The 26,434-nt window shown below is 44.9% G+C and overlaps 1 long non-coding RNA gene across 1 annotated transcript in view; it reads left to right on the forward strand.

Moving 5' to 3' along the window:
- The first annotated feature begins 3,280 nt into the window (after positions 1–3,280).
- LOC129624993 (uncharacterized) overlaps positions 3,281–26,434 on the forward strand; it is a 45,296-nt gene continuing 22,142 nt past the window's right edge. Inside the window, exons 1-3 of the long non-coding RNA XR_008701217.1 lie at positions 3,281–3,412; positions 3,943–4,004; positions 24,095–24,295. This is a non-coding gene — a long non-coding RNA (uncharacterized LOC129624993). The remainder of the gene's footprint in view (positions 3,413–3,942; positions 4,005–24,094; positions 24,296–26,434) is intronic.

The following is a 26,434-nucleotide window of genomic DNA, read 5'->3' on the forward strand; positions in this document are numbered from 1 at the left end:
TCCTGGGCGAAAATACAGGGCTTGGTTCCTGTGAGCCTCTGGTCACAACTTTTTCATTAACCGAACAAAACATAACCTTGTTTTATGTGTTTCTGTTTAAACACATCTTATTTAGTAAATTGTTGATTCATTAATATTGAACTCATGGACAACAGCACTGTAATTAATGCCCGAACAAAGCTTATCCAACACATGTGTTTTCTCCATAAGGCATGTCACACCTCCCTGTGCTTAGGAATACTGGACAGCACTTCAGAGCTAAACATGGAATCATTTTAAACAGCAAAAATCAGCAACAAAAGGGAGAACAATGCAAATTACATAGCACCAGATAGACCATGAAAGCCACTTGTCTGAGAGCTGAAACAGCAAGGCAGAGTGTGCTCATCTCTGGAAGGTACTCAACGAACATGTCTAGGATGAATGAAGATACCGGGGCTAAGGGAAGTGAAGCCACTTTCCAAAGGGCACACGATCAGGCTCAGGCCAGAGTTGAGCCTGCGAGCTGGTTTCCTACTTTTGACCACTGGTCTGCTGGCTTTCACAGTTTCCTTCATGATCCACTGAAGAAATAGTGTTACCTGTTGCCCCAGTGCCTGCAAACATATAAACACGTTCAGATATAGATAAATCGGAAGTTTCACTAATATTTTCCCTTATTTATTATGATGAGTAATGAATGCTGAAATTTTATGTCCTTTTCTGTCAAAGCTCTTGAGCCACAGACCACCAGGGACACAGCAGAAGTTGAACTAGTCTCATGGCGGTGAGAAAGCTCCACCCCCCTGGGGAACCAGGAAGTGCCTCAGAAAGGGGGTCCTGGAGAGAGCTTACTGTGGGATTTGGGCTGTTTTTAGATGGTTTTGGTGAGAGTTGAAGGAAGCAGGGCTTTGATCTGGACTGGATGCTGTCAGGAAGCAAGACAAGTCTATGTGTATCTTAATTATTCTTATGTAGAAGGCGGGAAGGACGAATGGAGGCTGAAGCTGTCGGTGGAGTGGCAGCATTCATTAGCCAGAATACAGGGGTGTTTACTCATTCTAGGGTGTGGACAACATTCGTGCTTTTGTCTGGTTTCACACAGGATTATGGCACGCTCTTTTTTGTCTTGACCCGTCACTGCCGCATTACATTGGTGGTGTTGCTGCTGCTGCTGCTAAGTCTCTTCAGTTGTGTTTTCTCTACTTCAAGAGGTGGAGAGAGAAAGTCAGCTTAGAACAGATTTTATTTGGAATGAATTCCCTTGAGTGACTTCCATTACTTACGTCTGTCTTTGGCCATCAGGTACCCACTCTCTGGGGTAAGGCATACAGAACCTGTGTGGCCTGGCAAAGATGGCTCCTCTAAGTCCTGCTTGGTATATGAAACTAGACAGGTTACAGGTACATTCACTATAAGGAGGATCTCAGGAGGAAAAGAATCGAGGTTCCCAAGTTCTTGCCTTTTGAGGTTCAATATTACTGGAAGTTTTTTGATAAAATGAATTTGTCTTGATTGAGGTTGGCAGCTGATGTTGCCCAGATTTACATCTCTACTCTGACTTCTTTGAAATCCAAACAATATATCATCTACTTGCATTTGGTGGTCTTCTAGGCAAATCCAATCTAATGCGCTCAAAGCAGAACTCTTGATTTCTTCCTCCGGGATCCCCAAATCCATGCTCTCATGCATCTTGGTAGACAGCACCCCATCTGCCCTGATGCTCAGGCCCAAACCAAAGAATCTTCTTTGATTCCCCTTTGCGCTCACATCCCTCATCCAAATCACCATCAAGCTCAATAACCATCACCACCTCAAAGGTGTGTGCTCAGTTGTGTCTGACTCTTTGGCAACCCCATCAACTATAACCTGCCAACTTCCTCTGTCCATAGAACTTTCCAAGCAAGAATACTATAGTGGGTTGCCATTTCCTTCTCCAGGGGATCTTCCTCACCCAGGGATCGAACCTGTGTCTCTTGCATCTCCTTCATTGGCTGGCAGATTCTTTACCACTCCACTGCATACCCCAATGGCTCAGTGCATAAAGAAGCTGCCTGCAAGGTAAGAAACACAGGAGATGTGGGTTTGATCCCTGGGTGAGGAAGATGCCCTGAAGTAGGAAATGGCTCCAGTATTGTTACTTGGAAAATTTCATGGACATAGGAGCCTGGTACTGTCCATGGGGTTGTAAAAGAGTCAGACATGACTGTAGCCAGTGACTCTAACTCACCACCTCTAAAACCTGCCCCCAGTTCATCACAGGTCTCCATCTCCACCACTAGCCTGGGCCAAGCTACCTGATGTCTCTCTTGTCTAGATGGCACCAGCCTTCTAACTGCTCTCTACTTATGAGCAGCTGGGCTGTTGCTACCATCTCAAACTCAGGCCTGGGACTCATAGAAAAGGCTACTCTTGCTTGAGCTCAGCTGGCAGGCTTAGACTGACATCATGGTTTGGGGGTAATGACTGAACATGAGAAGGGAACTTACATACTGACATGTGCCCTAGTTTGAGAGCTCCTGCAGGCACCACTGTATTGTGCAGGACCAGTGTTCAACAGCAACCCCATGCGTCAGGAGCCCAACACTAGTGCCAGGGACTTCCCCAGAAGCTGGCCCATTCTCCCATTTGAAAGTAGAACTGAAGCCTTCACATGTAGTGAGTCCAGGAGCTCTTGGGCAGAATAGACCACTCAAGCCCCAGAAATTTGAGCTCAGATGGTCTCTGTTTAGTCTGAACACACAGGAAGAAACTCCATTTACCTTGTACATAAGGTTGTCTAATCTAATACCAGCAAAGCTGAAGGGCCACGAGAAGCCCAGGTTTCCATTTTATTGACAGAAACTGAGACCCAGAGAAGAGAAAAGAAGGGCTTCCTGCTTGAGGGCAGATTGGAGCCACAGCCTATGAAATCTAGCCACTTCCTCTGTGGGGACCGGCTGGAACAGAATGCAACTGCTGGCTTTTTTTTTTTTTTTTCCTCCATAAGATGAGTCAGGAGCAGGGGATGAGGCTATTATGTGATAATTATCTCCAGTATGCCCCAGGGCTGCTTGGTGGGTGGGGGGAAGGGCTTAGGATGTGGTGAGTGTTCCTGGACCCTGGGTCATGGGTTCAAGCCCTGAGGAGTCCATCTCAGCATCCTCTTTCCCTGTCACAGCCCAAACTGGCTCCCACCAGCCTAGGGGCATCTGTAGGCTCATCATAGGGAGTGGCGTGCGTGAGTGGCGTGCATTTGGGGTTGATGAGTAAGAACTTCCATCATCACTATCCTCAAACCTCAGAGACTGTCTCTCTCACAACTTCCTGCCCAGATCAATTCCCTCAGCCGAATTCTTAATGGAAACTTGATCATAGTTCCAGCTTCATACGTCCAAGAGGTGGCTTGTCTGCTGCCCTGATGTTAAGAAGTCTTTCCTTCTGCTGAACCAAGGTTTGTTTTCTTACAACTTCTCCCCACATGTCCCCACTCTTACCCTTACCCCCACAGAACACACCTGTTCCAATTGCCCCTTGATGATTTTATAGTGCTATTACTGAAAAGTCCTGACCTGTCACCTCCACCAGTTCTACATTTGCCCTAACCCAGGAGGTTACAGATCTGGTCCCTGGGTGATCTGTCCCTGGAGCTGCTACTTAGATGATGTAAGTCACCTGTACGGTCAACATTACTCTCCCATGACCTGGTGGGCTGATGGTCAGGGCTGGGGGCCAGGACCCTACAGGGAGAAAACAGCAGGTCTAAAGTTACAGCCAGTTCTTCCCTAGGAGAGTCCTCCCCAGCCCTCATGGGGACTGATGGACTCAGGGGAGGGGAGTTCTATGTACAGGGCAGCCCAAAGCAGGGAGATAGATGTATATGTAGGAGGATTTCTGGATCCCCATCAAAATAAACCCAGTGATTACCTCCTCTATGTGCTCAGCTTGACTTTTCCTCTCTGAGACATATGTTTCTGTCTTCAGAAAATCATCAAGGCATTGGGATTATAGCTGTTTGCCTACACATTTCTCTCCTCCACTGAAAGGTAAGCCCCATGAAGGCAAGGTCTGGGTCTCATTCTCTGTGGGTCGTTAGAGCCTGGCTCAGGGCCCAGGGCATAGTGGATGCTTGGTGAATGTGGTTGGAAAATGAATGGCTGGGATAAGAGCAGCTGATGCTCACAGCTTCCTGGCATGGCCTCAAGGATCAGCATCCGTGCCTCTCCACCTGCTCATGCCCCAGCTTCCCCACCCATCCATAATCCCTCTGTCTTAAGCTGTCACATTTCAAAGCCTGCCCTTCCTTCCAGACTTCCTTCCCTCTGCGGCCTTCCTTCCCTTCTCCATCCCACCTTCCTCTCTTAGCCTTCCTTCCCACACTGCATAGTGGTTAGGAGCCTGATTTCAGAGGCACACAGTTGAGTGTAAATAAAAACTTTACCACTTGCCAGCTGTGTGACCTGAGGCAGGTGACTGATCCTTTCTGAACTTCAGTTTCCAGATGAAAATGGTGGTGATAATAGCTGCCTCCTTGGGTGGTGAGGATTAAATGAAATAATTCACACAGAATAATTAGAAAAGCACATATGAGGTGCTCAGTAAATGTGCATGTTATTAATCATATTATTATTGTTATATTTGCACAAGAATTCCTGGCTGCCATTCCAGGGTTCTGATAATCAACGCAATTCTTAATCTTTAACTTATTGGCTATGTGACTCTGGATAAATTAGTAGACCTTTCTGAAGTGGCTTCCCCGGTGGCTCAGACAGTAAAGCGTCTGGCCTGCAGTGCGGGAGACCTGGGTTCAATCCCTGGGTTGGGAAGGTCCCCTGCAAAGGAAATGGCAACCCACTCCAGTACTCTTGCCTGGAAAATTCCATGGACTGAGGAGCCTGGTGGGCTACAGTCCATGGGGTCGCAAAGAGTTGGACACGACTGAGCAACCTCACTACTTTCACTTGGCAGGCAGTGGTGGCTTAGAGGTTAAAGCATCTGCCCACAATGCGGGAGACCCGGGTTTGATCCCTGGGTAAGGAAGATCCTCTGGAGAAGGAAATGGCAACCCACTCCAGTATTCTTGCCTGGAGAATCCCATGGACGGAAGAGCCTGGTGGGCTATAGTCCACGGGGTTGCAAAGAGTCGAACACGACTGAGTGACTTCACTTTCACTTTCTGAAGTACAGATTTCCTTACCTGAAAAGTGCCAATAATAATACTTTCCTCATAGGATTTTGGGGGAGGATATGATTAAATAGGGTAATGGGGAAATGCATTACCTAAATCTGTAAATTCTGAGAGTGAAAGGAGAAGCCATTAATAAACACCCTAGGACAACAAGCCTCAGCCAGGTGAGTGGTCTCCTTACTTATAAGGTACTTAGCACTTATAAGGTACTGTGCTTGGTTCACAGTTTCGAGATCTGTAGATGGGGTTTTATATCATCACCTCTTCCTTTCTCCCCCACCACTTTGGCCCTCTTCTCCCAATTCCTACACACATTGTTTTTCTTTTTGTTCCCTCTTCACCTCTTGCTTAAATTACTTCATGGCCCCAGGAACCTGAGAACATTTTCAACTGTTTGACCCAACCCGTAACTATGGAGAAATTGAGAGTCAGTGAGAGAAGGGATTTCCCTGTTGCGTGGGGGTCAGCATGTCATTTCCCCTGCTCAAGAGCTGTCAAACCCACGACCATTATGCTGGCATTCAAGGCGTACCTACCACTCCCTCCCCTGCCAACCTAGCCTTCTGCTCCCCAGCTCACTTGCTCACCAGCTGGCCTAAGAAAGAGTTCCACTTAGAAAGAAGGGTCCATGGGCAGAGGATTGCCTGCTAACCTCAGCCCTAGCTCTCCCTGGCTGTTTTTCCTCTTTCCCTTGGGTGACACCAAGCAGCTGATGATGCTCTGCTCCCTGGATCTCTGCTCCAGCCGGGGGATGAAACCCAGTGGGACTGAACCCAGGAGTCTCTGCTAAAGCCAGCACCATCTCCCAGACTCTGGACTCCATATAATTGGTTTTTAATGGGTCTCATTATGACCCTATCCTTACTGTGCGTTATGGGTGCCTGACCTTCACACTAAGTGATTAACCAAGGAGTTGCTAACCTCAGAAGCTGCTGACCTCTCTCTCATCAGTAGGCAGTGGCCCATCAACTCCAACCCGGTGTCCCAGACAGACAATCCCACATAGAATATCCTTAGAATTTCTGAGCTGAAACATTATTGTAATTCAACAATGACAAAAAGGGTCCAATTTCATTTGCTAATCAACTGGTAGGGACTACCTGAAGAACTATATTGAGAATTCTGGGGCCACATCCAGGCTCTTGTAGGGAAGAGCTCTGGCATCAGCTAGTGATGTCCGTCAGGGACAGTATGAAGGAGGGTGAGAGAAGGAGAGGCCTGCAGGTTACAGACTTTAGATCCAGGATTTGAGATCTCAGTCTTTCACACACAGATTGCATAGTAGGCTTGGTCTACCGCTCTCAGGAGCAGGTTCCCAAGAAGCCAGAAGGACCCAGAAGATTGGGGAATTGAATTCAACCTACTAGTCAACTTATACACTAGACATGATGGAGCCAACCTTGATATTTTACATGTGGAGAAATCGAGGTTCAGAGAGAGGAACGATCACCCAGCGAGTTAGTAATGACCTGACATGGAACCCCCTGTCCCCAACTTTGCTCATAGAAGGATCCTTTCTCAGCAGTTAAACTTGGCCAGATTTAAGGCTGATAGTATGCTAAATATTGAGGGAAGAGGGACCTCTAGCTGAGTCCCAAAATATACATCCTGAAGGAAGCAAAAGCGGTATCTCTCATCCAGAACCAAAGGGAGAAGCTGCCCTAGCTCTTGAAACTGAAGCCTAGGGTAGCAAGTTCTGGTCATTATAGAACAGACCTTCCCAAGAGCCAGAAGGGCCCAGAATGCCAGTAATGTTCCCAATTGCCAGGTGACCGTAAGAAGAGGAAGTTCAAATATGATAAGGAAATTAAAATACCAGCCTTGAAAGTCAAAGAGTAAACAGGACTTGATTCATATAACTGTTACATAATACTGAACAATCGAAAATAGAAACATCTTTTAAAAACCTGTGAAAGTAGGATCCCTGCTTCCGCTGACCTGCTCATCACTGGAGCCCAGCTCCCAGCACAGAGTAGGTACAAAGTAATTATTAACTAAAAGACATATTCCTGGGGAAAGGCAGGGAATTTACCTCTCACTGTATTGGGGCCCTTGGGGGAGGCACATTTTCTGAGTGTTATGTTGACAAGGCCCCACATGAGATACTGCTGGGGCTGTGAATACTTGGTCTCATCAGTTCCTCACTGCAGGCCTGTGAGATGATCTGAATTATAATACCCATTTTACAGATGAGAAAAGTGGAGGCACCAAGGGCAAATTCTCTTGTTCACACTCATATTGCTCTTTTCACCTGGGCTAGAGCTGCACTCACCCTCAGCTCTTTGGAGTGGGGATTAGAAGAGGATGCAGCCCATGGGTGCTTCACTGTCCTTACCCAGCCCACAACCCCCAGCTCTGCCCAGACATGCTTCTGGATCCTTGTAATGTACACACAGAGTGTGAGAAGATTTCAGACCTTCTACGCTTCCCTTTCTGCTCCCCCTCCTCCAGTCAGTCCCACAGGATGTGTTGGGGAGGCCTGGCCCCAGTTCAGGAAGGACTTGCTTGCTGGGTGGTCGGGGCAGGCTCTTACTGTCTCTGGGCCTCTACATCCTTATGAACGTGAGGAATAACTCATGGACTGGGCCACACCACGGTGCTAAGAAGCAGTGACCCGAGTGTCTTTCCACAGACACCTGCTTCCCGAAGTTCCTCTCATGGGCCTGGTGCCCTGAGGCCCCCAGGCCCTGCCCACTCACCTGCCATGACAGGGCTGCCCGACTCCTTGCTTCCTCTGCTTGGTGGTGTGTGAACTGTCAGAACAGCGTTTTTGAGCAGCAAACCAGACCCACGTTAACGAGGCAAGTGTTGGGACACTCCTAGGCAGGACAGTCAGAATTCAGAAGGAGGCGTGGCCCTGCTACTCCAGCCGTGACACCTACGAGACACCTAATCACCCAGTAATTGCCTTGGTTTGCACCTAGAATTTGTCCAGTGTGGGAGGGGCTCCAGCTAAGAGGCTTCCAAATGCAAAGTTGAGAGCCGGACTGTGAGAGAAACAATCCCACAAGCCTGGGAACAAGTTTTATGGTCTGCTGTTCTTACAAGAAAACAGAGGCTCAGAGAGGGGGCCCTAAATGTACATGGCTACCAGTTGCAGAGCTGGAATGGACCAGGCCTCATGGCATCCAGTCCAGGGCAGTTTTCTCCCCTCCTGGTTGAGGAGAGAAGGTTCTGGAAAACACAGTTCTCTCTTGTGTGGGCTCCAGAAGCGTCTACAGGAGCAGTGACCTACGATCCTCTCCCAGGGATGTGCCCTCACCACGTTCCCACCCGTAGGTTCAGCCTCCACAGAGGAGCCCTTAGCTTCAGAGGAATAAACTTTAGATCCAGCTGGCCCAAGTTTGAAGGCCAGCTCCTGCCCCTGGTCACTCTGATCCTGCAGAGGTCTGTGATCCCCTGAGTCTTAGTAAAATGAAGACAGCAACCTTTCTTTATCTGGTGACTAAGGGAATGAGAGGGGAAACTCTGGGGCAGAGCCTGGGTGCTTAGAGAGCCTGGCTCACTGGTCCCCTGCTCTTACAGTCACCCATACTTTGGGAGTTGAACCATTCCAGCTTGTCTGGCCCTTCAGTGTTGGGATCTCTGAGCTCTGTAGAACAGAGGTGGGGACATCATGCTGCCTGGGCTAAATCTACTCTGGGGATTGAAAGGAGACCCTCAGCCTGAGTTCTTGTGGGATCTTCTATCCTTTGGACTCCTTGCAGGGCCTCCCTGTGACAACCCAACTGCCTGGAGTGGTGTCAACCTAGGCTTTTGGGAGGAAGTGAATAATAAAGAGGGGAGAGGCCCTCTGGTTCAAAGCGAGGCTAATTCACTGATCTTTGTGAGCTGGCTCCAGCCTGGAACTTAGAGACCTGAAAGCCACTGGTGCCCCATGACCTTGGATAAGACCTCTCCATCTGAGAATGCTGTCTTCCTACCCTGTGAACTAAAAAGGACTTGGCTAAAGTATTCTTAAAGGAATTTCTAGTTCAAAGTCTAAGATTCTAGGGCCCAAAGACTCTAGACTTGTGTGGAATGAAATGGGGGAAAATTTATTTTCAGGGGAGCTGGGAGGAGAGTTTCTCTTTGTTGGGGAGTGCCTTGAGAGGAGGCCCTGGGGCCATCAGAGGCCAAGTGCGGCAGGCCAGGGAGGAAAGAATAAGTGGGAGGGAGTAGACTCCCTGAGATGGGCACGGACGGGCAGGCAGTGGTCTATGCCATGCACCCTTGCTCCCCCCTTGCTTGTGTGATCATCATTTGGGAAAGTGTATAAAAATCCCAAGGTGTTTGATGTGGTTGGTTTTCTTACAGAAAGTGGCCAAGTGGTTGCGTTATGCCTGCTGGTTTGATGCAGGCCAAACATCTTTATGGGCTCTTTGCAGGCTCACATGCCTTTAATTACTGACATCTGGCATCTGGCTCCTTCTCTCATGCCTGCAGCCTGCTGCCCTGGGCGCTGGGCAGACCTGGGCCCTCCGAAGCTGTTCTTCTGCCTATATAGGGTCAGACTCCTCCCTGCTAATGACAGTCTCACTCAGGGCCCTTTTATCTTTCATCTTGGGTTTGCTCGCCTGGACTGGGGCTTCCAGAAGATGCCAGGGCATTCCAAAATCACCCCTTCAACAAACCCAAACAATTCATTGTCAGATTTAGGGGAAAGCAGCCTTGGAGTAGAGCCCTGGGATGAAAGCCAGGAGATTGGGCTTGGTATCTCTGGGCCAAACCGGCTGTGTGGCCCACAGCAAGTCACTTACCGTTTCTGAGACTCTGTGTCCTCATCTATGAAATAAGAGTGTGAGCTGGATCTTATTGGTTCTAACATTCTCTGATTTTAAATGATCAGACTAGAGATGGTAGACAGGAGCCAAAGACGGAAAACTCAGGATACTCCAGTGTCCATCCAGCATATAGTGGGTGTTTCACAAGTTAAAATCTGTGCTATGGAATAAATATGCTTTAAAATAATTTAATTATTTTTCTTGCTGTAAAGAAAACTATACTCATAGAAAATCCAAGCAACACAGAGGAAGAAGAAAGCATACATGCATATTGCCTCAAACATATGTAAAATAAATTTCCATAAATCCCATTGTCCAGAGAAGCTCGTTTGTTGCCTGCGCTTTATGCTTAACCATATAAATGCTCGTTAGATGCTTTCTTCTCCAATCATGGACTGCACACGCACTGTCGTCAGCAGTGGTGTCTCTTGCGCGAGTTTACAGAATTTAGTTAACCCTCCCCAAATCGATGGGGATTTAGTTTGTTTCCAGCATTTTTGTCCGTATAAAGAAACAGAATACTATTTTTCCTGGTATTTGTGAGTGCTCCCTGTTTCCGTCTCCTTGACTGAAGAGCATCTTGAGGGCTTTGGAGTTCCCTGTCCTCCCACCTGCTCCCAGCACCAAGCCCTAGATCTGGTGGAGAGAAGGTCCTGTTAAGTAGCCCTGTCCTTTTGGTAGTGGTAGCAATGGCGCCCCACTCCAGTACTCTAGCCTGGAAAATCCCATGGACGGAGGAGCCTGGTGGGCTGCAGTCCATGGGGTCGCGAAGAGTCGGACACGACTGAGCGACTTCACTCTTACTTTTCACTTTCATGCATTGGAGAAGGAAATGGCAACCCACTCCAGTATTCTTGCCTGGAGAATCTCAGGGACGGGGAGCCTGGTGGGCTGCCGTCTATGGGGTCACACAGAGTCGGACATGACTGAAGCGACTTAGCAGCAGCAGCAGCAGTACGGAAAAACAGAGGCCTCTAGAAAAACAGAGGCCTTGGAGAATGCGGGAAAACTTTCTCAGAGGCCTTGGAGAATGGGGAAAAACTTTCTCCAGGAAGTGAAGCAGCTAGAGGACTAGGCAGGGCTCTTGCCCTTTAAGCAATAATGGATTATCCACATGCTTGAGACCTGCAAAATGTGAGCACCAAAAGCAATTTAAAAAATAATTAAAAATTTAAAAAATCAAACTGATCACCTTGGGAAAAATAATTTTGTTGGGTTTGTTTAATTTCAAATTTACTTGTGTTTTAGTTATAGGGATATTGGGAGGGCATCATGGCTTTTCCAGGACTCAGGGCAACTATCTGGCCCTGCCTCAGAGAGTTGCAGAGGCACAGCTGAGAATCTGTGACTGTGGTCTGCAGACTAGCAGCAACAGTATCACCTGGGAGATGGTTAGAAATGCAGGCTCCTGGGCCCTACCCCGGAACCCCTGAACCAGAATCTGCATAGTGACAGGTGATTTGCATGCATTCTAAAATTGGAGGAACTCTATTCAGACCTTCCCTGAATGAATAGAATTGGAGGAATTCTATTCAGACTCTATTCAGGGGCTTCTCTGTGGCTCAATCAGTAAAGAATCTGCCTGCAATGCGAGAAACCTAGGTTCGATCCCTGGGTTGTGAAGATCCCCTAGAGGAGAGCATGGCAACTCAACCCAGTATTCTTGCCTGGAGAATCCCCACAGACAAAGGAGCCTGGCTGGCTGTAATTCATGGGGTCACAAAGAGTTGGACGGCTCAGTGACTAAGTACACACAATTCAGACCAGCTATTCAGGTCCAGGGTTCCCAGGACTCTTTTGGCCAATCTGCATGGTCAAAATTATTTTCATAATATTACAACTTTCTGGGGCCTATTTCACTTTCATTGTCTCATGAGTGTACAGTGTTTTCCAGAGGCTACATGATATTGCAAAAAATTGAATGCAAAAGCAGATATGAGAATAGAGTCTTCTATTTAAAGAGATCTGCAAAAAGAGTAAAACAATGCTATTCTTATTTTTTGTTTTTGAAAATTTAATTATTTTTCATAAATACATGTTTTTTGTCTTAAGATGCAATGAGCTTATTAGTTTTTAAATGAGTTAATGAATAACATTTTATAAGTTTCTCAGTGTTAATTTCCAATTTGGTAATTATTCAGAAATATAACCCACATAAACAAGTGCTCTTTGGAATTCTCAATGATTTTTAAGGGTAAAAAGAGGTCCTGAGACCAAAATGTTGGAGAACTGCTAGACTAGAATATGGTTCCCCTCTAGGATTTCAGTTCTGTCCCTCAAGAAAAAAGCCATAAACTGACAAATCAGAGAGGAGGGGCCTGAGGCCATGCCCTCAAGTCCAGATGAGGCCATAGGACAGACAAGTCCAGGGGCAGCTGTGTTGTGCTTGGGGCAGCCCGCAGAGTGCCCTGGTGCTGGGAATCTTCATTTCCAGAGCACCGTGGCTCCAGCAAATATGGACAGGTGCTGCTCATGGGTGAATCCAAAGGTCTGAGCAGTCGGCTGGAAATATGAGTCCCTGTGTGCTTAGGATAGAAGTTACCTCCACTGTCTTGGGAACTCGTCCTCATAGGATCATGGTGGGTCAGAGGGACCCACCAGGACTAGACCTGGACTGGTCTGGTGGTAAGCCATCCCTTCCCCTCTCTGGGCCTCTGCCAACCCAGCCTGTAAAATGGAAGATGATTCTGTTCCCCTCCCAACACTGGGTGAACTCACTGGACAGCTAAGACTGTGAAGCTCTAACTCATTGCTGCATCACCTCATCCTGAAAGCAATAACTATGGTGATGTAGACAGAGTTCAGACTGTGAGAGGGAAGTTCTTGCCCAGTAAGAAAGCAAGTTTCTCTTCTACTATCTTCAGGAGACCTTGTTACTGCCTGCTGTGTGTGGACCAGCAGCTGCAGGGCAAGCCAGGAGGTTAGAGGTGGCCTCATCTGGCCCTCAGTGTTCAGGTATTACCTTGTTTATCCATCTGTACTTCTGTCTAAGATCACTGAAACCACTAGGTGGTGTTTCAAGGGCTCCAAGGAACTCCAGTCCTTTATGTTCCAGTGAAGAAAGAATTCAGCAAGAGGCAAAGAGTAATTTGTTAGAATAGGGCACTTGTAAGAGAAACCCAAGTAAGACGGTAGGTGTTGCAAGAGGGCATCAGAGGGCAAACACACGGAAACCATACTCACAGAAAACTAGTCAATCTAATCACACTAGGACCACAGCCTTGTCTAACTCAATGAAACTAAGCCATGCCCATGGGGCAACCCAAGATGGGCAGGTCATGGTGGAGAGATCTGACAGAATGTGGTCCACTGGAGAAGGGAATGGCAAACCACTTCAGTATTCTTGCCTTGAGAACCCCATGAACAGTATGAAAAGGCAAAATGATAGGACACTGAAAGAGGAACTCCCCAGGTCAGTAGGTGCCCAATATGCTACTGGAGATCAGTGGAGAAGTAACTCCAGAAAGAACAAAGGGATGGAGCCAAAGCAAAAACAATACCCAGCTGTGGATGTGACTGGTGATAGAAGCAAGGTCCGATGCTGTAAGGAGCAATATTGCATAGGAACCTGGAATGTTAGGTCCATGAATCAAGGTAAATTGGAAGTAGTCAAACAGGAGATGGCAAGAGTGAATGTCGACATTCTAGGAATCAGCGAACTGAAATGGACTGGAATGGGTGAATTTAACTCAGATGACCATTATATCTACTACTGCGGGCAGGAATCCCTCAGAAGAAATAGAGTAGCCATCATGGTCAACAAAAGAGTCCGAAATGCAGTACTTGGATGCAATCTCAAAAATGACAGAATGATCTCTGTTCGTTTCCAAGGCAAACCATTCAATATCACAGTAATCCAAGTCTATGCCCCAGCCAGTAATGCTGAAGAAGCTGAAGTTGAACGGTTCTATGAAGACCTCCAAGACCTTTTAGAACTAACACCCAAAAAAGATGTCCTTTTCATTATAAGGGACTGGAATGCAAAAGTAGGAAGTCAAGAAACACCTGGGGTAATAGGCAAATTTGGCCTTGGAATACAGAATGAAGCAGGGCAAAGACTAATAGAGTTTTGCCAAGAAAATGCACTGGTCATAACAAGCACCCTCTTCCAACAACACAAGAGAAGACTCTACACATGGACATCACCAGATGGTCAACACTGAAATCAGATTGATTATATTCTTTGCAGCCAAAGATGCAGAAACTCTATACAGTCAGCAAAAACAAGACCAGGAGCTGACTGTGGCTCAGATCATGAACTCCTTATCACCAAATTCAGACTGAAATTGAAGAAAGTAGGGAAAACCACTAGACCATTCAGGTGTGACCTAAATCAAATCCCTTATGATTATACAGTGGAAGTGAGAAATAGATTTAAGGGCCTAGATCTGATAGATAGAGTGCCTGATGATCTATGGAATGAGGTTCGTGACATTGTACAGGAGACAGGGATCAAGACCATCCCCATAGAAAAGAAATGCAAAAAAGCAAAATGGCTGTCTGGGGAGGCCTTACAAATGGCTGTGAAAAGAAGAGAAGCGAAAAGCAAAGGAGAGATATAAGCATCTGAATGCAGAGTTCCAAAGAATAGCAAGAGAGATAAGAAAGCCTTCCTCAGCGATCAATGCAAAGAAATAGAAGAAAACAACAGAATGAGAAAGACTAGAAATCTCTTCAAGAAAATTAGAGATACCAAGGGAACATTTCATGCAAAAATGGGCTTGATAAAGGACAGAAATGGTATGAACCTAACAGAAGCAGAAGATATTAAGAAGAGGTGGCAAGAATACACACAAGAACTATACAAAAAAGATCTTCATGACCAAGATAATCACGATGGTGTGATCACTCACCTAGAGCCAGACATCCTGGAATGTGAAGTCAAGTGGACCTTAGAAAGCATCACTACGAACAAAGCTAGTGGAGGTGATGGAATTCCAGTTGAGCTCTTTCAAATCCTGAAAGATGATTTCGTGAAAGTGTTGCACTCAATATGCCAGCAAATGTGGAAAACTCAGCAGTGGCCACAGGACTGGAAAAGGTCAGTTTTCATTCCAATCTCAAAGAAAGGCAATGCCAAAGAATGTTCAAACTATCGCACAATTGCACTCATCTCACATGCTAGTAAAGTAATGCTCCAAATTCTCCAAACCAGACTTCAGCAATATGTGAATTGTGAACTTCCTGATGTTCAAGCTGGTTTTAGAAAAGGCAGAGGAACCAGAGATCAGATTGCCAACATCTGCTGGATCATCGAAAAAGCAAGAGAGTTCCAGAAAAACATCTATTTCTGCTTTACTGACTATGCCAAAGCCTTTGACTGTGTGGATCACAAGAAACTGTGGAAAATTCTGAAAGAGATGGGAATACCAGACCACCTGACCTGCCTCTTGAGAAACCTGTATGCAGGTAAGGAAGCAACAGTTAGAACTGGACATGGAACAACAGACTGGTTCCAAATAGGAAAAGGAGTACGTCAAGGCTGTATATTGCCACCCTGCTTACTTAACTTCTATGCAGAGTGCATCATGAGAAACGCTGGACTGGAAGAAGCACAAGCTGGAATCAAGATTGCCGGGAGAAATATCAATAACCTCAGATATGCAGATGACACCACCCTTATGGCAGAAAGTGAAGAGGAACTAAAAAGCCTCTTGATGAAAGTGAAAGTGGAGAGTGAAAAAGTTGGCTTAAAGCTCAACATTCAGAAAACGAAGATCATGGCATCCGGTCCCATCACTTCATGGCAAATAGATGGGGAAACAGTGGAAACAGTGTCAGACTTTATTTTTTGGGCTCCAAAATCACTGCAGATGGTGACTGCAACCATGAAATTAAAAGACGCTTACTCCTTGGAAGGAAAGTTATGTCCAACCTAGATAGCGTATTCAAAAGCAGAGACATTACTTTGCCAACAAAGGTTCGTCTAGTCAAGGCTATGGTTTTTCCAGTGGTCATGTATGGATGTGAGAGTTGGACTGTGAAGAAGGCTGAGCACTGAAGAGTTGATGCTTTTGAACTGTGGTGTTGGAGAAGACTCTTGAGAGTCCCTTGGACTGCAAGGAGATCCAACCAGTCCATTCTGAAGGAGATCAGCCCTGGGATTTCTTTGGAAGGAATGATGCTGAAGTTGAACCTCCAGTACTTTGGCCACCTCATGCGAAGAGTTGACTCATTGGAAAAGACTCTGATGCTGGGAGGGATTGGGGGCAGGAGGAAAAGGGGATGACAGAGGATGAGATGGCTGGATGGCGTCACTGACTCGATGGACGTGAGTCTGAGTGAATTCCGGGAGTTGGTGATGGACAGGGAGGCCTGGCATGCTGCGATTCATGGGGTCGCAAAGAGTTGGACAGGACTGAGCGACTGAACTGAACTGAGGCTTACACGTGGGCGGGTGAGAGGATGCCTTACCCCGACAACTTAGTGGGGTACAGTTTTATAGTCAAAGGAAAAGTGGGGAGGGGGAAAAAAACCACTTTCTTCCTGATCCTTGAGTAGATGTCATGCTTCTAACATCGGCTCCTCCTCCAGGTTAGGCAGAGGAGCTTTTTTGTCCCTACATGGTCAAGCCAGGACTGTCACGGCTCTATGGGAAAATTATTTCAGGTCTCAGTACAACGAGCATCTTTTATTTTGAAATATCACCTTTTTAATAAATTATTATTTTATGCATGCAGAGAGCATGTCCAGGGATTATTAAGTCCTTGAACTCACTGGGCAGGATGTGGGTCTCAGGCCACCATTATTTTATTGTTTTACAATATGTCTCAAGCTTCTGTTGCATGGTTTTGTTGCTAAACAAGCCTGCTAGGTTTTGTGGTTAAGTAAACCTGCTTTCTTGAGTAATCAGTAACTTACAGGGGTCACCCACATTTTTTTCTACTTACAATCCCCTAGTGGCATTAACTATTTAATTATCTACTTTGTTCCTTTACTCTATCATCATCAGGACCTAGAAGCTGCTATGAAGGTATTCAGAGCTCACTGTGTTCTTGCTTTGGGTGCTCATGATCCACTCATGATTAATTTTTCATTCATTCACTCCTTCCAAATTAGTTTGACAAATACTTCTTCATTCCCACCAAAGGGCAAATCACTGTGAAGTCTCCAGAGATATCAGTGGTTGCTGCAGTTTTTCTATCAATGTCTAGATAGCAACTGATTTTAGCTTCTCCCCTTGGTTCATGTTGATTCACTCATTCTGTAATGGGGACAGTGTTTTGAAGTATTTTGAACTGTATTTCCTATAAATTATGTTGCCTGGAATTCCTCATCCACTGAAGCCAAAGATGGAGGAGGATGAGAACAGTGGGCTACTGCTCAGCATTGGCTGCCTGATTGAGTTCTGTTTTCTGTTTGTTTTGTCCCTCACAAGACAGTGGTCTTCTGGCTTTGCTGGAAAAAGGCTTAATTAACCCTAAATTTGCATTAAGAAAAACCAGACATAATGGATTTTACCCTCAAGGTTACTATAAGCCAAGGCCAGAGATCTCTGGATGTACCACTTAAGGAAGTTCTTTCCATCCAGGAAGGGAAAGAAACCAACATCTGCTGATTGTGAGAGGAGGAAGGGGGGTCAAATGAGACGAAGCAGACAGATTTATCCACCTGACTTCACTTCTCTGGACCAAGTTTCCAGAGCAGCAGGAGGGCAGGTGGGGAAGTATTGGTAGCTCCTACTTTGAAGGAAAAGCCAAAATTAAAAAGGGTTTTGCCAACTAACCTTTGATGGGAAAAGATCAGAATGGTGGTTGCCTTCGGGGTGAGTTGTTGATAGCGGTTGACTTGGAAGGGTCAGGAAGGAATTTTCTGCTGTGATGGGTTGATTGAGATAGTTGATTGGGAGTCTCAGGTGTTTGTTAAACTTCAATAAATGTACACTTAGGATTTATATATTTTGTTGTATGTAAACTTAATATCCAAGAAAAAATCTGTAAGCAAATTTCAAGCTTTAGTTAATGATAGGCATGCTGAAGGAGAAGGCAATGGCACCCCACTCCAGTACTCTTGCCTGGAAAATCCCATGGACGGAAGAGCCTGGTAGGCTGAAGTCCATGGGGTCGCACAGAGTCGGACACGACTGAGCGACTTCACTTTCACTTCACTTTCATGCATTGGAGAAGGAAATGGCAACCCACTCCAGTGTTCTTGCCTGGAGAATCCCAGGGACGGAGGAGCCTGTTGGGCTGCTGTCTATGGGGTCGCACAGAGTCGGACATGACTGAAACGACTTAGCAGCAGGCATGCTGAAGTGTTTAGAGAGAAGTGTATCACCAAAAAATGATATGGATGGGCAGATGTGTGCTAAAACAAATATAGTAAAATGTTAAAGGAGAATCTAGGGGATGGTATACAGTACTTAATAAACAATTCTTTTAACTTTACTGCATGTTTGATAATTTTCATGAAAAACTGAAAAAGGTTTTTTGCTTCATGTGATATAACCTGGTGTAGCTGCTGAGCCCCTTTTGAATGCCCTTGATGTGTTTTGTGAATTTCCAGGCTTGAGTCCCAGTATCCAAAGGCAGGACACAAAAAACTGAAAACCCACCCTCCTTGGCAGCTAGGATGCCAGCCTGAGACCCATATGCATCAAATTACACCCAGACTCTAGCTCGGAAGTGTGTGATTTGATGAGACTGACTCCTCACACAACCTGTGTTTATTGGCATGGGTGGTGGCAGGGACCAGCTTCTGTGGTGATTGTGCTTTTCCAGACACTGCCAAGATGAGTTCCTGCCCCAAAGGTGCTATTGGCAGGGTGGGGAGGTGGGAGCATCAGTAGCAACTGTTGTTTCTTTTTGTGAGGCTAGTTGTGAGGTTCCAGACATCACTCCTGGAAGCTGAGTACTTCTGATGATTCTGTGGGTCCTCCTTGTACTTTTAATAAACTCATTTTCTGCTGAAAACAGCAGTTGCAGAAAGAGGATGCCTGAGAGGCACGCCTGAAACAACCGTGTTTTATATATCAGGTAGGAATCCAGATGTTCCCACATATCTCAGGAAGTAGAGATGCCGAAAGGGCCCATGGAGGAGGTCTTCTGGCTCCTGTATGGCATGTGAGGAGCTTTGCAGTGCTCATGATGTCCTTAGAAAAAGTAAGCAACCAAAAATCAACAACTCTACTTAGATCCATCAGAGAAATGAAGTTACAGGGAAAACTGCTGCCCCTTCGAGTTTGAGGAACAGACAAGCAGATACAGAGAATGCCAATTTACTGGAACAGAAACCCACCAGTAGAAACCATGGCAACCTATCCAGGAATAGAAAAACCTAAACTGTGATTGATGAATTGCTGGAGGCTCAGTGTGGATAAGATTGAGAGCTACAAACTCCAAGAGGCTCAGTCACAGAGAGGACCATGTGCTTTTGTGAGTTTTACCTCTAGGAGCCCACTAGGTTCTCACAGTGAATAATGGAGAAAAAACCTCTCAAGTTTCAGGCAAAGGGAGAGGAAAAGGAACCATTATGAAACATACCCTAGCTTTTCATCCTTAACAAGGCTTGTCTGTAAGAGAAACTGTTTCATTAGATGCTAGTGAAGTGAAGCTGCTCAGTCGTGTCCGACTCTTAGCGACCCCATGGACTGCAGCCTACCAGGCACCTCTGTCCATGGGATTTTCCAGGCAAGAGTACTGGAGTGGGTTGCCATTGCCTTCTCCATCATTAGATGCTAACCTACTGGATAAGAACCTAACTGATCTGGGGCAAGGGAAATACCCAACTCCAGCCCACCCTAGCCATCCTGACTAAAGGGGTGGGGGAGAGACTGAGAAGTGCTTGTGAAGGTCACAACCCAGAAATGCAGGCTTCCTAAAAGAGTGAGACCTAATCAAAGGATAATAGAATACCTCCCCACCCCCTCAGCTTTATTTATATTAATAAAGGTGTATTTTACCAGAATTCTTTTTAACCAGTCCAACTTTCAACAAAAAATTTTACAGCATACTAAAAGGTGAAAACACAGTTTTTGAGAGAGCAAACATCATAACCAGATGTTTGATACGACAAGGATTTTGGAATTATAAGACTGAGAATTTAAAATAACTAAGATTAATATGCTAAGGGTCCTAATGGAAAAAGTAGACAATAAGCAAGAACAGATGGATAACGTAAGCAGAGGGATGGAAATACTAACAAAGAATCAAAAAGAAATGTTAGAAACACTATAACAGAAATGAAGAATGCCTTTGAGGGCTCATAGTAGACTAGACACAGCTGAGGAAAGAATCAGTGAGCTTGAGGTTATGTCAACGGAAACTCCCCAAACGGAATAACAAAGAGAAAAAAAAGTGAAAAAAGAAGAGAACAGAATATTCAGAATTATGGGACAATTACAAAAGGTGTAACAAATGCACGATGGGAATGTCGGAATACCAGAAAGAGGAAAAGGAACAGAAGAAATATTTGAAGCAATAATAAGTGAGAATATCCGAAGCTCCAAGGGCACCAAGTAGGCTAAGTAAAAGGGCTAATTGAACTGAGGTGGCCTAGGACTGAGACAGAAGCTGCAGAAAGCAAGAACTTCTAACTGGAGGCACATGGTTGGAACCACAGCCTCCAGTCCTGGGAGCCACCCTCATTCCCAGAAGGCCAGATGGGGTCATGGACACATCAGCTGTCACCAGTAAAGACTTATCAGGTCAGATAAATCTCTCTATAACAGAGCACTCCCTGGGGTAAGCCCCCACCCCAGGGCTCCCAGACAGACCTGGAGAGGAACAGGAAGAGGAGAAAGATCCGAGAGACTGAGCATTCATCCGTCCTGCAGGGGCTGGATCATTACTGTAGGTCACATGAGCTGGAAGTGTCTAAGGTATGGTTGATCCAAGTTTAAAATGTGTTGTTCCTGGGATTCAGCAGGACCAGGGCTCATGAAGTTTCGAACAATGATAGAGAATTTTAAAGCCATATTTTCTTATCTTTTGAGAAATTATAATAGCCACCATTTATTGCGTGCCACTGCTCTAATCTGCTTCTTATAGATCATTTGGCACGTGTTGTCCTCATTTTTCAGAAGCAGAGACTGAGGCTTGGAAAGGACACACATTTCTTAGGGTCACAAATCTAAATATTGGTGGAATCAAAATTTGAACCTGTGTAGCCTGAGTTTAGAGCCCATATTCTAAATATAGTGTTACACAGTGAATTAACTTTCCAGCCTCACTGAAATTCTTCCATTTCCTTATTTCTGCAACAAAAAGCAAGTGCTGTTTGTTGGGAAAGGAACAGGTATAGCTGGAATACAGCAGGAATACAAGGAGGTAGCCATGCTCTTGCCTCTCTGGTCCAGTCATCACTGTTTAAGATTCCTCTCCTTCTCTTGCCAGCCACTGAACATACTAGATCTTGTGTCAGGAAAGAAACCGTGGAAGGTTGAGTTAGACACACTCCTGCCACCAGGTCTTATATAGTTCAGAATCCCTTAATTAATTCACGCACTCATTCTGAGACAAGCTGGGACCTGGGACCCGGGACCCTGTGCTGCCGTGCTAGAACTTGGACAAATATCTCCTTGAGCAGCAAAATGCAAAGAAATTATAAGGGACTAAAAAAACTGCATGCATGCAAAGTTGGGGCTAATTATGAACAACAAAATACGAAAGACCAAAAAAACCCAACTGCTACTTCTGAAGAATCCAGAGCAAAAGCACAGTGATGGGAGCAAAAGCAGGGTACTGTACATGACCCGTGAACACAACACTGCCAAAGCAGTGGGCAGACCACTTAAACCACCCCTCTGGCCTGACACCTACCCTCATCCCATGTAAGGTACCAGCTCGCCCCCACCTTGGGGAGTGAGCAAGCAAAGGAAGCTGTTACTTGTTCTCATTCCCCTCTGCTGCATCAGGGGCCCCAGTGAAACCTTGCCTGAATTTGTCTGGCCTCTTATCAATTTCTGTTGATTTAGGACGCCAAGTAGGCTTCCCTGGTGGCTCAGATGATAAAGAATCTGCCTTCAATGTGGGAGACTTGGGTTCGATCCCTGGGTTGGGAAGATCCCCTGGAGAAGGAAATGGCAACCCACTCCAGTATTCTTACCTGGACAATTCCTTGTACAGAGGAGCCTGGCCAGCTAAAGTCCATGGGGTCACAAAGAGTCAGAGTGACTAACACACACACACAAGGAGGCCAAGAACAACTCAGTCATTTATAAAATGCTTATTAACACCTGCTCTTGGCAAAGTGATAATGAAGGTCTGGGAAGGTGGGGGAGATAAAAATGAGTAAGACACACTCTCCAGCCTTAAGGAAACTCAATGTTTATAAGAAAGAGAAAACAAGTACATAAAATAATTATGGACATGGTAGAAATGGATAATTCCTAAGAAGTGCATAAACAGAAAATGTGTTAGAAGTGAGAGAGGCCATTACCAATAAGTTTCTTGGGAAACAGAAAAAAAGTAATTTAATTCTACTGGGAAAATTATGTTCTTTTTGTGAGTCCTTAAGTGCTCTTTTTTTTTTTTTTAAATTAAATCTCAAATCTAAAATACTCTTGCACCTAACTTCCCACTTTCCTGTCCTGAAGCATTCTTCAAGCTCTCAGGGAGAGGAAAACAGAAGAAGATGATGAAACAGTTAAAAGTGATAGTCTTTTGGCTCTATGTTCAGGCCAGCACAGCCTGGATGGTCCTCAGACCAGTAACTTCAGAAAGCCAGATTCTCCTCTCACAGAGAGGTGTGAGGGGTGACTTCCAGGTAAAGATGTTAAGAGTGAATATATACAGTCATTTCCTGAAATCCCGCCAAAATGGCAGGAAGGAATTCCTATGCAAAAATCATAAATGCACAAGGATGGGATAACTAGGCTGAAGGTCACAGCAGCAAAACTTTAAATAACAGAAAGAAGAATGGCAACTTACTGCTGCTGCTGCTAAGTCGCGTCAGTCGTGTCCAACTCTGTGCAACCCCATAGATGGCAGCCCAACAGGTTCCTCTGTCCCTGGGATTCTCCAGGCAAGAATACTGGAGTGGGTTGCCATTGCCTTATCTGGGGCAACTTACTAGCAGATCTGAAAAAAAGAAAACCTATCCCTTACCTGGCAATAGAGAAAGCCAGGCGGTGGAGGAAACCAACCCAACAGTCATTGTGAAGTTTCCCAAAGACTCCAGAACTGACAGCTCCAGGCACCTCTGTAAATGGAGGTTGGAGTTGGAGATGGGGCTTATGGGAATAAGTAAGAGTTGGTTGAAAATCTGTTTATGAAGCAGTCAGCGCCAGGTCCCTCCCTCATTCTGTGAACTGAATGATTTCTCCTTCCCTGTGCCAGGAAATCTTTACTCGTTGCATAGAATACAATAGCATGCACATTTGAGGTCTAGAGTCCTGCAGTGAAGCTAAGGGTACTGAGGGGATGTTTCCATACTAGATGTTGAGATGCTGGCCCATCACACCTCTACCTTCTTCTCACACTTTCTACCTATGATGCTGGCAGCTGGGAGGAAGCACTTCTCACAAGGCTGACCACTTTAAAAGATCTAAAAATACTGAGTTGGAGTTTCCCCAGTGAAATAAGCCTAAGTAGTCATCCTATGACACTTGGTCCACAAGCTTCACCTACCCTCTTGGAGCTTCCCATCACCAATCATCACTTCAGTTCCCACTCTTTTTTGAAATTGATGTATCATTGATTTGGGCTTACCAAATGGCTCCATTGGTAAAGAGTCTGTCAGCAATGCAGGGGACCCAGGTTCAGGAAGACCCTCTGGAGAAGGGAATGGCAACCCACTCAAGTATTCTTGCCTGGAGAATTCCATGGACAGAGGAACCTGTTGGGCTACAGTCCATGGGGCTGCAAAATGTCAGACATGACTGAGAAATTAATACTTTTACTTTCCATCATTGATTTACAATGTTGTATTAGTTTCCTGTGTACAGCAACATGATTCAGTTATGTATATGTGTATATGTACACACACACACACACGCACACATATACAGGCTTCCCAGATGGCTCAGTGGGTAAAGAATCAGCCTGCGATGCAGGAGATGTGGGTAAAGAATTCCTGGGTTGGGAAGGTCCCCTGGAGGAGGGCATGGCAACTCACTCCAGATTTCTTGACTGGAGAATCCCATAGACAGAGGAGCCTGGAGGGCTACAGTCCATAGGGTTGCAAAAAGTTGGACACAACTGAAGTGACTGAGCACACATGCACGTATATGTATATTCTTTTCCAGATTCCTTTCAATTATAGGTTATAGAAGATATTGACTCCAGTTCCTTTGCTATGCTTCCCTGGTGGCTCAGACGGTAAACACATCTGTCTACAATGTGGGAGACCCAGGTTTGATCCCTGGGTGGGGAAGATCTCCTGGAGAAAGAAATGGCAACCCATTCCAGTATTCTTGCCCAGAAAATCCCATGGATGGAGGAGCCTGGTAGGCTACAGATCATGGGGTCGCAAAGAGTTTGGACATGACTGAGCGACTTCACTTTCACTTTCCTTTGCTATGCAACAGGTCCTTGTGGTTTTCCTAAGGAAATGGCAACCCACTCCAGTGTTCTTGCTTGGAGAATCCCAGGGACGGGGAAGCCTGGTGGGCTGCTGTCTATGGGGTTGCACAGAGTCGGACACGACTGAAGTGACTTAGCTTAGCTTAGCTTAGCTTAGTGTGTATCTGTTAATCTCAAACTCCCAATTTATCCCTCCCCCCCTTTCCCCTTTGGTAACAGTGAGCTTGTTTTCTTTGTCTGTGAGTCTCTTTCTGTTGTGTTCATTTGCATCATTTTTAAAGATTCTACATATAAGTGATGTTGTATGATATTATTCTTTGTCTGACTTATTTCACTTAGTATGATAATCTCTAGGTTCATCTATATTGCTGCAAATGGTATTATTTCATTATTTTTATAGCTAAGTAATAGTTCATTGTATGCATACAACATCTTCTTTATCCACTCATCTGTTGATGGACACTTATGTTGCTTCTATGTCTTGGTTATTGTAAATAGTGCTGCTGTGAACATTGGGGTGCATGTATCTTTTCAAATTAGAGTTTTCATCTTTTCTGGATATATGCCATGAGTGGGATTGCTACATCATATTTGTAACTCTATTTTTAATTTTTGAAGGAATCTCCATACTATTGTCCATAGTGGTTGCACCAGTTTACATTTCTACATTTTCTCCACACCCTCTCTAGCATTTATTGTTTGTAGACTTTTTGAGGATGGTCATTCTGATTGGTGTGAGGTGATATACCTCATTGTAGTTTTGATTTTCATTTCTGTAATAATTAGTGATGTTGAATGTCTTTACATGCCTGTTGGCCATCTGTGTGTTTTATTGGAGAAATGTTTGTTTAGGTCATTTGCCCATTTTTTGATTGGGTTGTTTGTTTTTGATATTCAACTGTATGAGATGCTTGCATATTTTGGGAATTAATCCTTTGTTGGGTGCATTGTTTGCAAATATTTTCTCCCATTTCATACGTTGTCTTTTCACTTTATTTATAGTTTCCTTTGTTGTGCAGAAGCTTTTGCATTTGATTAGATCACATTTGTTTACTTCTGCTTTTATTTCTTTTGCCTTGGAAAACTGACCGAAGAAAACATTGGTATGATTTATGTCAGAAAATGTTTTGCCTGTGTTCTCTTCTAGGAATGTTATGGTGTCATGTCTCATATTTAACTCTTTAAGACATTTTGAGTTTATTTTTGTGTGTAGTGTGAGGGAGTGTTCTTACTTCATTGATTTACATGTGAGTATCCAGCTTTCCCAACACCACTTTCTGAAGAGACTGTTTTTTCTCCTCTGTGTAGTCTTGCCTCATTTTTTGAAGATTAATTGACCATACGTGTATGAGTTTATTTCTGGGCTCTCTATTCTGTTCCATGCGTCTGTTTTGGTGCCAATACCATGCTGTTTTGATAACTATAGCTTTGTAGTATTTTCTGAAGTCTGGGAGGGTTATTTCTGCAGCTTTGCTTTTTTCCTGAAGGATTGCTTTGGCAATTCTCAGTCTATTTTAAATCTGTAGATTGCTTTGGGCAGTGTGGCCATTTAAACAATATTAATTTCTTCCAGTCCAAGAGCGTGGAATATCTCTCCATTTCTTTGAATCATCTTCAATTTCCATAATGTTTCATAGTTCTCAGTGTTTAAGTCTTTCACATCCTTGGTCAGGTTTATTCCTAAACCTAGGAATTTTCTTTTGGTGTGATTTTAAATGAGATTGGTTTTTAATTTCTCTTTCTGATATTTCATTATTAGTGTGAAGAAATGCAACCAATTTCTGTATTATAATTTTGTATCCTGCCACCTTGCTGAGTTCATTTATCAGTTCCAGTAGTTTTTGTGTGGCGTCTTTAGACTCTTCTATATAGAGTATCTTGTCATCCGCACATAATTATGATTTGACTTCTTCCCTTCCAATTTGGATATCTTTTATTTCTTTTTCCTTTCTGATTGCTATGGCTAGGACTTCCAATACCATGTTGAATACAAGTAGTGAGAGTGGGCATCCTTATTCCAGAATTTAATGGAAAGGCTTTCAGATTTTTTTCTTTGGTGTATT

The sequence above is a fragment of the Bubalus kerabau genome, chromosome 13 (genome assembly GCF_029407905.1).
Source record: "Bubalus kerabau isolate K-KA32 ecotype Philippines breed swamp buffalo chromosome 13, PCC_UOA_SB_1v2, whole genome shotgun sequence".
NCBI classification, from domain to species: domain Eukaryota; kingdom Metazoa; phylum Chordata; class Mammalia; order Artiodactyla; family Bovidae; genus Bubalus; species Bubalus kerabau.